The sequence below is a fragment of the Oryctolagus cuniculus genome, chromosome 16 (genome assembly GCF_964237555.1).
Source record: "Oryctolagus cuniculus chromosome 16, mOryCun1.1, whole genome shotgun sequence".
NCBI lineage: Eukaryota > Metazoa > Chordata > Mammalia > Lagomorpha > Leporidae > Oryctolagus > Oryctolagus cuniculus.
The window spans coordinates 63,587,991-63,598,964 of NC_091447.1; the positions used below are offsets into that span (position 1 = coordinate 63,587,991).

At 42.6% G+C, this 10,974-nt stretch overlaps 2 pseudogenes; both read right to left on the reverse strand.

Annotated features, from left to right (window-relative positions):
* Window positions 1-332: 332 nt before the first annotated feature.
* On the reverse strand, window positions 333-1,889 carry LOC138845753 (olfactory receptor 7A17-like; annotated as a pseudogene).
* Window positions 1,890-3,998: 2,109 nt separating this feature from the next.
* On the reverse strand, window positions 3,999-5,070 carry LOC100356692 (olfactory receptor 7A10-like; annotated as a pseudogene).
* Window positions 5,071-10,974: the final 5,904 nt, after the last annotated feature.

Here is a 10,974-nt window from a genome sequence, read left to right on the forward strand (position 1 = left end):
CATATGTGGCCAGAGGACAAAAATTTCTGATTCCATGTTAGGATTCAGTTTGGGAAAGTAGGAAAATATCAAAGGTAAATCTGTGGATACTAAAGACAACAGAAATCTTAGTAGGTGAGTAGCCCAAACTGTATTGAGGGGTTCATATCCACTAAGTGGAAAATCTAGTAAATAAACATACGAAAACATTCCGTTTTCACAGTCAGATCCAAGATTAAGAATTATGGGTGGTGAGGTTTCATTCTTGTAATCCTTGGCACTTCTTTGGCGTAAGACAATTAACCCTTTTATGGTTTCCCATCAAAAGTACTTTACAGGGTCTTCTTTATGTATTAATTTCTCAGACTGTAGATGAAGGGGCTCAGCATGGGGGTGACCAGAGTGTACATCACTGAGGCCATTGCAGTTGAGTGTGGGTTTTGGACAACAGCAGAGCTAAAATACACACCTAATCCTGTACAATAAAATAAGGAGATGACAGAGGTGAGAGGCACAGGTCGAAAATGCTTTAATGCTTCCCCTGAGCTGTTGACATGGCACAGATGGAGGACATGATCTTAGAGTAGGAGTAAGGATCCCAGCCAGTGGACCTCCACTCAGCAGCACAGATACAAAATAGAGAAACAGATCATTAAGAAATGCTTCAAAGCAGGTGCTATAGACCACGTGATTCAGTTCACAGAAACAATGCATCACTTCCAGGTCCATACAGGACCATTTAAGCACCATTAAGCTATGTAACAAGACATGCAGGACACTGATGATCCAGTACATGAGAGCAAGATGCAAACAGAGCGGGGGGTTCATGATGACCATGTAGTGCAGGCAGTCACAGGCCATCACAACTGGAAGGAAGGTATCCATTCCTACAAAAAGAAAGTAGGAGAATGTTTTGGTGATGCATCCATCATAGGTGATGGTTTTTCTCTGTGTCTGGATGTTCACCAGCATCTTGGGGACAGTGGTGGAGGTGAAGCAGATGTCCACCAAGGACAGGTTGGAGAGGAAGAAGTACATGGGTGTGTGGAGGTGGGGGTCTGAGAGGATGGCCAGGATGATAAGCAGGTTCCCAGCCACAGTGACCAGGTACATGGAGAGGAAGAGCCCAAATATGAGGGGCTGCAGTGCTGGGTCCTCTGAGACTCCCAGAAGGAATTCTGAAATTCCTGTATCATTCTTTGGTTCCATTTGCTTGAGATCACTACTTGGAAAGAGACAACAACATGACTACATTTCCTAGAAAGTCATGGCTCACAGAATTGAAATGCTACAATTTCTATTTTAGAGGCTGAAAATTGATCTCTACAGTGTATGTATGGATCTGGTCCCAAATAGGGGACTCTTGTACTGTCATATCTGAGCAAGCTTTCCTTTCTGCTTAGCATTTCACTGACATTCCTGTACATGTCAGACTCTTACTAAGAAATTTTTCTTGCCCTTAAGCAGTAGAAATTGATTTCTGAGCATGTTCTCAGCACTGTGCAGTCAACATCTCCCATGCTGAAAAGCAAAGTTCCCTACATTCTAATGATGGAGAAGGAACATCAACAAAAAATAAACGATATGAAAGAAAAGAAATAGGGCATAACACAGCATCAGTGAAGGGTGTTATTTCTAGCAGGTGCCTGGATAAGACCCGAACAGGATGCCATGGATCATAAATGAAGGGACACAGGTGATATCTGGAAGTGAAGGACTTGCAGGGGGTCAACCTGTGCACAGGCCCTGGGGCAGGTGTTCTTACCTGGCATCAAGGCTCCGAAGAAGCAAGTGAGGTGATGACAATGAGCAGGAGGGCGAATGGTGGGGGATGCATTCAGAGGATGTTGAGGAAAGAGGTCTCCTCACTGCTGCTTCTGAAGTATCCACACAGAGTCCACCGTCGGCATGATGAGCCTCCTGCACCTTATCAAGTTTTCACTATGCCATGTGAGTATGGTTTGTTTCAACTTTCTAACATTTTAAATGTTGAAAACTTTTAATCAGATGCACCAAAATTGCACAGATTTGTGAGGCAACTATGTGATATGTCAATAACTGTCATTGTATAATATTCAGTGGTGGTAACCATATTTATGTCCTCAAATTTGGTGCATTTCTTCGTGGTGAAAACATCCAAAATTAGTCTTCCAGTATTTCACAACATTACACAAGCATTAAATACAGGCACACTACTATGTAATAGAACCTCAGAACTTCTTCCTTCTCTCTAATTATAACTTATCATCTATGATTCCAGCTTTCCCCCATCCCTTCACCCTTGTTCCCAGCCTAGACTATGATAAACACCATTATAATTACTAATTTTTTATTTTTAACTTTTATTTAATGAATATAAATTTCCAAAGTACAGCTTATGGATTACAATGGCCCCCCTCATAACTTCCCTCCCACCCGCAACCCTCCCCTTTCATGCTCCCTCTCCCCTTCCATTCACATCGAGATTCATTTTCAATTCTCCTTATATACAGATCAGTTTAGTATATATTAAGTAAAGATTTCAACAGTTTTCACTCACATAAACACAAAGTGAAAAATACTGTTTGAGTGCTAGTTATAGCATTAAATCACAATGTACAGCACACGAACTTGCCCATGTAAGAAATAGACATGGTGATCATGCACCCTTAACACAGGTTCCCAAATGATGACATCTTGCAAAATGTAAATTATCACACTCAGGTTATTAGCATTGAGAACAACCAAAATACAAAGCAGGCGCATCAACATAATTTCCATGAGTAGCCCTTTTACAGCCACAACTGCTATTTTCCTGGTCCAATACCTGATCCCTTCAGCTACTCATTTCTGCACCTTTTATGTAGTGATAGTATTTCAAAATATCCTATAGGCCGGTGCCGTGGCTCACCAGGCTAATCCTCCACCTGTGGCACCAGCACACAGGGTTCTAGTCCTGGTCGGGGCGCTGGTTCTGTCCCGGTTGCTCCTCTTCCAGTCCAGCTCTCTGCTGTGGCCCGGGAGTGCAGTGGAGGATGGCCCAAGTGCTTGGGCCCTGCACCCGCATGGGAGACCAGGAGAAGCACCTGGCTCCTGGCTTCGGATCAGCACCGTGTGCTGGCTGCAGCATGCCAGCCACAGTGGCCACTGGGGGGGGGGTGAACCAATGGCAAAAGGAAGACCTTTCTCTCTGTCTCTCTCTCTCTCACTGTCCACTCTACCTGTCAAAAAATAATATCCTATAAACAACTCTACTGGAAATGATGAAGTAGATACTGCTGGGGGCATGTTTTACAGTGACAATGGTGGACACTGTATGTGGAACTGAAATGGGAACAGTATACTTAGATGGGGATAAAACACAATGAGAAATTATAAAGCACACTTAAAGAGGCCAACACTGTGGGGTAGCAGGCTAAGCTTCTGCCTGCAGTGCTAGCATCCCATGTGGGCACGGGTTTGAGTCCTGGCTGCTCCTCTTCTGATCCAGGTCTCTGCAGATGACCTCGTAAAGCAGCAGAAGGTGGACCAAGTGCTTGGGCCCCACATGGGAGACCCAGAAGAAGCTCCTGGCTTCTGCCTTCGGATTTGCCCAGCTCTGGCTGTTGTGGCCACTTGGGGAATAAACCAACAGATGGAAAACCTCTCTCTCTGTCTCTCCCTGTCTATATCTGTAATTGTACCTCTCAAATAAATAAACCTTTAAGCACACTTAACTATTTAATTCCACATTATCAGAAAGAGAAGTTAAATTAGTGATGGATACAGGAATGATAAGTGTAAGAAAGAAAAACTGTATTCTCAGATTTTGCTGTGCTACAGATTATGGAAATGAACATAGCTACCACACGTGGTCTGTAGACTACATGAGTATTTTTCAGCAAAAAAAAGTACCTAGGAAGGACTTATTTGGAAGATGTTTAACTGTATTGTGATATATAAGGGAATTTCCAAATATTTTTGATCCCAGGTTGGGGATATTTTTGGGAAAGAAGGATGCTGAAGGGAAAAACTACAGTATCCTAGGAAAAGCAAAAAGATTACTGAATAATTCCATTGTACAGAGAGTTTGAAGTCAGTGTAATAAGAACTGCAGTAAAGAAACAGAAGAAAAAAATTCTATTTTCACAAACAGACCCAAGAGTAAGAGTTTCTGATGCTGAGAATTTGGTCCCTGCAGTGCCTGGCAGTTCTTCAGTCCCAAGGCAATTGGCCCATTTAGGATCTGTGTTCCTTAGACTGTAGATGAAGGGGTTCAGCATGGGGGTGACCATGGTGTACAACACCGAGGCCATGGCAGTTGAGTGCGGATTTTAAGAAATGGCAGAACCAAGATACACACCTAGCCCTGTGCAATAAATAAGGAGACAATGGAGAGGTGAGAGGCACAGGTGGAAAAGGCTTTATTCTTCCCCTGAGCTGACGAGATTGCATGGATGGCAGAGATGATCTTAGAATAGGAGAAGAGGATCCCAGCCCCTAAGGGACCACCTCCCAGAAGCACAGATGTGAAATAGATCATGAGATCATTGATAAAGATGTCAGAGCAGGCACTGCGGAGCACCTGACTCAGTTCACAAAAAAGTGAGGGATTTCCAAATATATGCAAAATGATAGTTGCAGCACCATTGAGCTGTGTAACATGGCCTGCAGGACACTGAGGATCCAGGAAGCCAGGACCAGCTGCACACAGAACTGGGGGTTCATGGTGACCATGTAGTGCAGAGGGTGACAGATGGCCACAAACCTGTCATAGGCCATCTCAGCCAGAAGAAAGTCATCCAACCCAACAAACAGGATGAAGAAGAACATCTGGGTGATGCAGCCTGCATAGCTGATGGCTTTGCTCTGCATCTGGATGTTCACTAGCATCTTGGGGATGGTGGTGGAGGTGAAGCAGATGTCCATCAAGGACAGGTTGGAGAGGAAGAAGTACATGGGCGTGTGGAGGTGGCGGTCTGAGAGGATGACCAGGACAATGAGCAGGTTCCCAGCCACAGTGACCAGATACATGGAGAGGAAGAGCCCACATATGAGGGGCTGCAGTGCTGGGTCCTCTGAGAATCCCAGGAGAAGGAATTCTGAAAGTTGTGTTTTATTGTCTACTTTCATATATGTGATGTTCCTAGAAAACACAGAAACAGAACATGACACAAGGAATTATTATCACCTTCTGAAATGCTATTATTTATATTTACAGCCAAGAATTCAATCTATTTTGTGTCTAATTCCAGTCTCCCATACTGGATCCCTGTGCCAACTCTGATTAGGAGCTCCTGTCCCATACACATCCTTTCTCCTTGAGGACTACAGATGGAATGTTGACCTTATTCTGGTAACTGTCTATAAATGAGCAGACAATGCAAGATAACAAATGTGCCTACAGTAACAGGAGGGGAAAAATGAAGATAATCTATCAATAGTTTCTTAGAATAATGATCAAAATATATGTTTTGTTTGAAGGCAAAAAAATTGAAATCCATGCATAGCTGTTTCATAATAGGCATTTCTCATGGAATTTCTGTTGATCCTTCATATATGTGGATTTCAATATGTGTTTACACTGAAATAAAGTTGTATTTTGGGAAGCTGACATTGTGACATAGCAGGTAAAGCTTTTGCCTACAGTGCCAGCATCCCATATGGGCACCGGTTTGGATCCCAGCTGCTCCACTTTTGACCCAGATCCCTACTAATAGCCTGGGAAAAGTAGCAGAAGATGGTCCAAGCATTTGGGTCCCTGCATCCACGTGGGAAACCCAGATGATGCTCCTTGTGGCCATCTGGGGAATGAACCAGTAGATGGAATAGATGGAAAATCTTTCTCCCTCTCTCTGTCTGTAACTCTGACTTTCCAATAAAGAAATGAATCTTGGGCGGAGCCAAGATGGCGGAATAGTGAGGGCACGCACCGATAGTCCGGGAAAATTTAGTTTAATAAAAGGGGAGTTATGGTATCCTCAGAAAAAAGAACCAGAAAAATATTGCAGAGGAATCTCTTCTGGATTGAGTGGCTGTGAATCGGAGGACCTACTGGGAGAACAAGGTCGCCCACCGCGCGGAAGCCGAGCCGCGGGACTGAGCCGCGGAAGCCGAGCCGCGGGACCGAGCTGCGCAAGCCGCAGGCTCTGCGCGCCAGTGCTCCAGGGGAGTGCGTGCCACACAGACAACAGCGGGGAGACTTGGGATGTCCAGGGCTCTGAGTCCACACATCAGCGCTGGAAGGGGAGCGGACCTGCGTGGAGAGCATGGGAGCCCATAGTTCGGGACACCAGCGGCAGACTCAACACACCAGCGCTGGAACGCGAGGTGAGCCGAACCTCAATAGCCCGAGACACCGGCAGGCAAGCAGAGAGAGGAGACTAGAGGGAATGACCCCCGGGGGGGGGGGCCAACAGTTCACCAGGCTAACTGGAAGAGAGACAGAGAGAAAAAAAAAAGGGTGACTGGTACGGACACGGGTTTCTCTCTCTCCGCTCACCTCTCAAGGGCGAGCAAGACAAAGAGCAGGCGCCATCTTGGACATACGTCATAAGCAGAGCAACCTCAGGTCTGCACCGGCCCTGAGCCTAGCAGTAAAACCTGACTCTGGGTGGGGCGAATTAACAGGAGATTAGGATCTAGTAAATTTGTGGTGCTACTGAACTGAGACTGTGAAAAAAGAGACGGTGGGGGAGAGAACTCATGGAATTCACGTGAGCACTCTCCAGAGACGCTACAATTCCGTAACTTTGGCAACCCAGTGGGAGACTGAAGGAGACTTTGAGCCCACTCTGAGGGCAGAACAGATTCCCTGTGTGGTCCTTGGGAAAGAGCTTCTGATCTCTGGCTCCTGTGGGTATATCATTTGCCTCCAACTTCGTTCAGCTGTGCAGAATAACTTCCCTTTTGAATCAAAAAAAAAAAAGAGAGAGAGAGAGAGGTTTACCACGCCTAACCTGGGAGTGTCACCTTTGGCACACCAAACAGAGCTCTCAGGCCACACCCATCTCAAGCCCTAAGGCGCCATCAAAAACAGATAGTCCACTTAATCTAGAGTCATAGTATAACAAGAAAAAGCACCACAGTGAAGAAACCAAATATCTCCAATATGCCAAATATCAAACGCAAAAACCAAGGTAATAAAAACAAGGAAGTCACCATGAAGCCCTCAAATGAAAAAGACACCCCAATTCAAGATTATGAGGATGATGACATAGAAGAAATGCAAGAAGCAGATCTCAAAAAATTGATAAGAACATTAAGAAGTTCTCAAAAACAAATTCTTGAACTACAGAAATCCTTAATGGACAAGATAGAAAATCTCTCTCGTGAAAATGAAATATTAAGGAGGAATCAAAATGAAACGAAACAACTAGTACAACAGGAAACTGGGATAGTGACTGAAGTGAAGAATTCAATAGATCAAATGAAAAACACAATAGAGAGCCTTACAAACAGAATGGGTGAAGCAGAAGAGAGAATATCGGACTTAGAAGACAGAGAACAGGAAAGGATACAGTCAGACCAAAGAAAAGAAGAGGAAATTAGGAATCTAAAACATATTGTCGGGAATCTTCAGGATACTATTAAAAAACCCAACATTCGGGTTCTAGGAGTTCCTGAAGGCATGGAGAGGGAGAAAGGATTAGAAGGCCTTTTTAGTGAGATATTAGCAGAAAATTTCCCAGGTTTGGAGAAGGACAGAGAAATCCTAGTACAGGAAGCCCACAGAACCCCTAATAAACACGACCAAAAGAGATCCTCACCACGACACGTTGTAATTAAACTCTCCACAGTGAAACATAAAGAAAAGATCCTAAAATGTGCAAGAGAGAAACGTCAGATTACTCTCAGAGGATCTCCAATCAGACTCATAGCTGACTTCTCATCAGAAACTCTACAAGCTAGGAGGGAATGGCGAGATATAGCCCAGGTACTAAGAGAGAAAAACTGCCAGCCCAGAATATTATATCCTGCAGAGTTATCATTTGTGAATGAAGGTGAAATAAAGACTTTTCATAGCAAACAGAAATTGAAAGAATTTGTTGCCACTCGTCCAGCCCTGCAAAAGATGCTTAAAGATGTGTTACACACAGAAACACAGAAACACGGTCATCAATATGAAAGCAGGTAAAGGAAGGAAACCAAGGAAGGAAAGCTCACAGCAAAAGATCACAGGGAATTCAAAGCATATATTAGAACTTATCTTTGGCAAATGGCAGGGCAAAGTTACCACTTATCATTAGTCACATTGAACGTGAATGGCCTGAACTGTCCAGTTAAAAGACACAGATTGGCTGATTGGGTTAAGGAACAAAACCCATCTATTTGCTGCTTACAAGAAACACATCTTTCCAACAAAGATCCATACAGACTGAAAGTGAAAGGCTAGAAAAAGATATACCATGCCAACAGAAATGAAAAAAGAGTGGGTGTAGCCATCTTAATTTCAGACAACATAAACTTTACCACAAAAACCGTTAAGAGAGACAAAGAGGGACACTACATAATGATTAAGGGATCAATTCAACAGGAAGATATAACAATTATCAATGTATATGCACCTAACTACAGGGCACCGGTTTATCTAAAAGATTTGTTAACGGACTTAAAGGGAGACTTAGACCCCAATACAATAGTACTGGGGGACTTCAATACTCCACTCTCAGAAATAGACAGATCAATAGGACAGAAGATCAACAAGGATACAGTAGATTTAAACGACACTATAGCCCAAATGGATCTAACAGATATATACAGAACTTTCAATCCTACAGCTAAAGATTTTACATTCTTCTCAGCAGTACATGGAACCTTCTCTAGGATTGACCACATACTAGGCCATAAAGCAAGTCTCAGCAAATTCAAAAGAATTAGAATCATACCATGCAGCTTCTCAGACCATACATGAATGAAGTTGGAAATTAGCAACTCAGGAATCCCTAGAGCATACGCAAACACATGGAGATTGAACACCATGCTCCTGAATGAACAATGGGTCATAGAAGAAATTAAAAGAGAAATCAAAAACTTTCTGGAAGTAAATGAGGATAACAGCACAACATACCAAAACTTATGGGACGCAGCAAAAGCAGTGTTAAGAGGAAAGTTCATATCAATAGGGGCCTACATCAAGAAATTGGAAAGGCACCAAATAGATGAGCTTTCAATTCACCTCAAGGATCTAGAAAACCTACAGCAAACCAGACCCAAATCTAGTAGGAGAAGAGAAATAATTAAAATCAGAGAAGAAATCAACAGGATTGAATCAAGAAAAACATTACAAAAAATCAGCCAAACGAGGAGCTGGATTTTTGAAAAAATAAACAAAATTGACACCCCATTGGCCCAACTAACTAAAAAAAGAAAGGACCCAAATCAATAAAATCAGAGATGAAAAAGGAAACGTAACAACAGACACCACAGAAATAAAAAGAATCATCAGAAATTACTACAAGGACTTGTATGCCAGCAAACAGGGAAACCTATCAGAAATGGATAGATTCCTGGACACATGCAACCTACCTAAATTGAACCAGGAAGACATCAAAAACCTAAACAGACCCATAACTGAGACAGAAATTGAAACAGTAATAAAGGCCCTCCCAACAAAGAAAAGTCCAGGACCAGATGGATTCACTGCTGAATTCTACCAGACATTTAAAGAAGAACTAACTCCAATTCTTCTCAAACTATTCAGAACAATCGAAGAAGAGGGAATCCTCCCAAATTCTTTCTATGAAGCCAGCATCACCCTAATTCCTAAGCCGGAAAAAGATGCACCACTGAAAGAGAATTACAGACCAATATCCCTGATGAACATAGATGCAAAAATCCTCAATAAAATTCTCGCCAATAGAATGCAACAACACATCAGAAAGATCATCCACCCAGACCAAGTGGGATTTATCCCTGGTATGCAGGGATGGTTTAATGTGCGCAAGACAATCAATGTGATACACCACATTAACAGACTGCAGAAGAAAAACCATATGATTATCTCAATAGATGCCGAGAAAGCATTTGATAAAATACAACACCCGTTCATGATGAAAACTCTAAGCAAACTGGGTTTGGAAGGAACATTCCTCAATACAATCAATGCAATCTATGAAAAACCCACAGCCAACATCCTATTGAATGGGGGAAAAGTTGGAAGCATTTCCACTGAGATCTGGTACCAGACAGGGATGTCCACTCTCACCACTGCTATTCAATATAGTTCTGGAGGTTCTAGCCAGAGCTATTAGGCAAGAAAAAGAAATTAAAGGGATACAAATTGGGAAGGAAGACCTCAAACTATCCCTCTTTGCAGATGACACGATTCTTTATTTAGGGGACCCAAAGAACTCTACTAAGAGACTATTGGAACTCATAGAAGATTTTGACAAAGTAGCAGGGTATAAAATCAATGCACAAAAATCAACAGCCTTTGTATACACAGACAATGCCATGCCTGAGGAAAAACTCCTAAGATCAATCCCATTCACAATAGCTACAAAAACAATTAAATACCTTGGAATAAACTTAACCAAGGACGTTAAAGATCTCTACGATGAAAATTACAAAACCTTAAAGAAAGAAATAGAAGAGGACACCAAGAAATGGAAAAATCTTCCATGCTCATGGATTGGAAGAATCAATATCATCAAAATGTCCATTCTCCCAAAAGCAATTTATAGATTCAATGCAATACCAATCAAGATACCGAAGACCTTCTTCTCAGATCTGGAAAAATTGGTGCTGAAATTTATATGGAGGCACAAGAGACCTCGAATAGCTAGAGCAATCTTGTACAACAAAAACAAAGCCGGAGGCATCACAATACCAGATTTCATGACATACTACAGGGCAGTTGTAATCAAAACAGCATGGTACTGGTACAGAAACAGATGGATAGACCAATGGAACAGAATTGAAACACCAGAAATTAACCCAAACATCTACAGCCAACTTATATTTGATCAGGGGTCTAAAACCAATTCCTGGAGCAAGGACAGTCTATTCAATAAATGGTGGTGGGAAAACTGGATT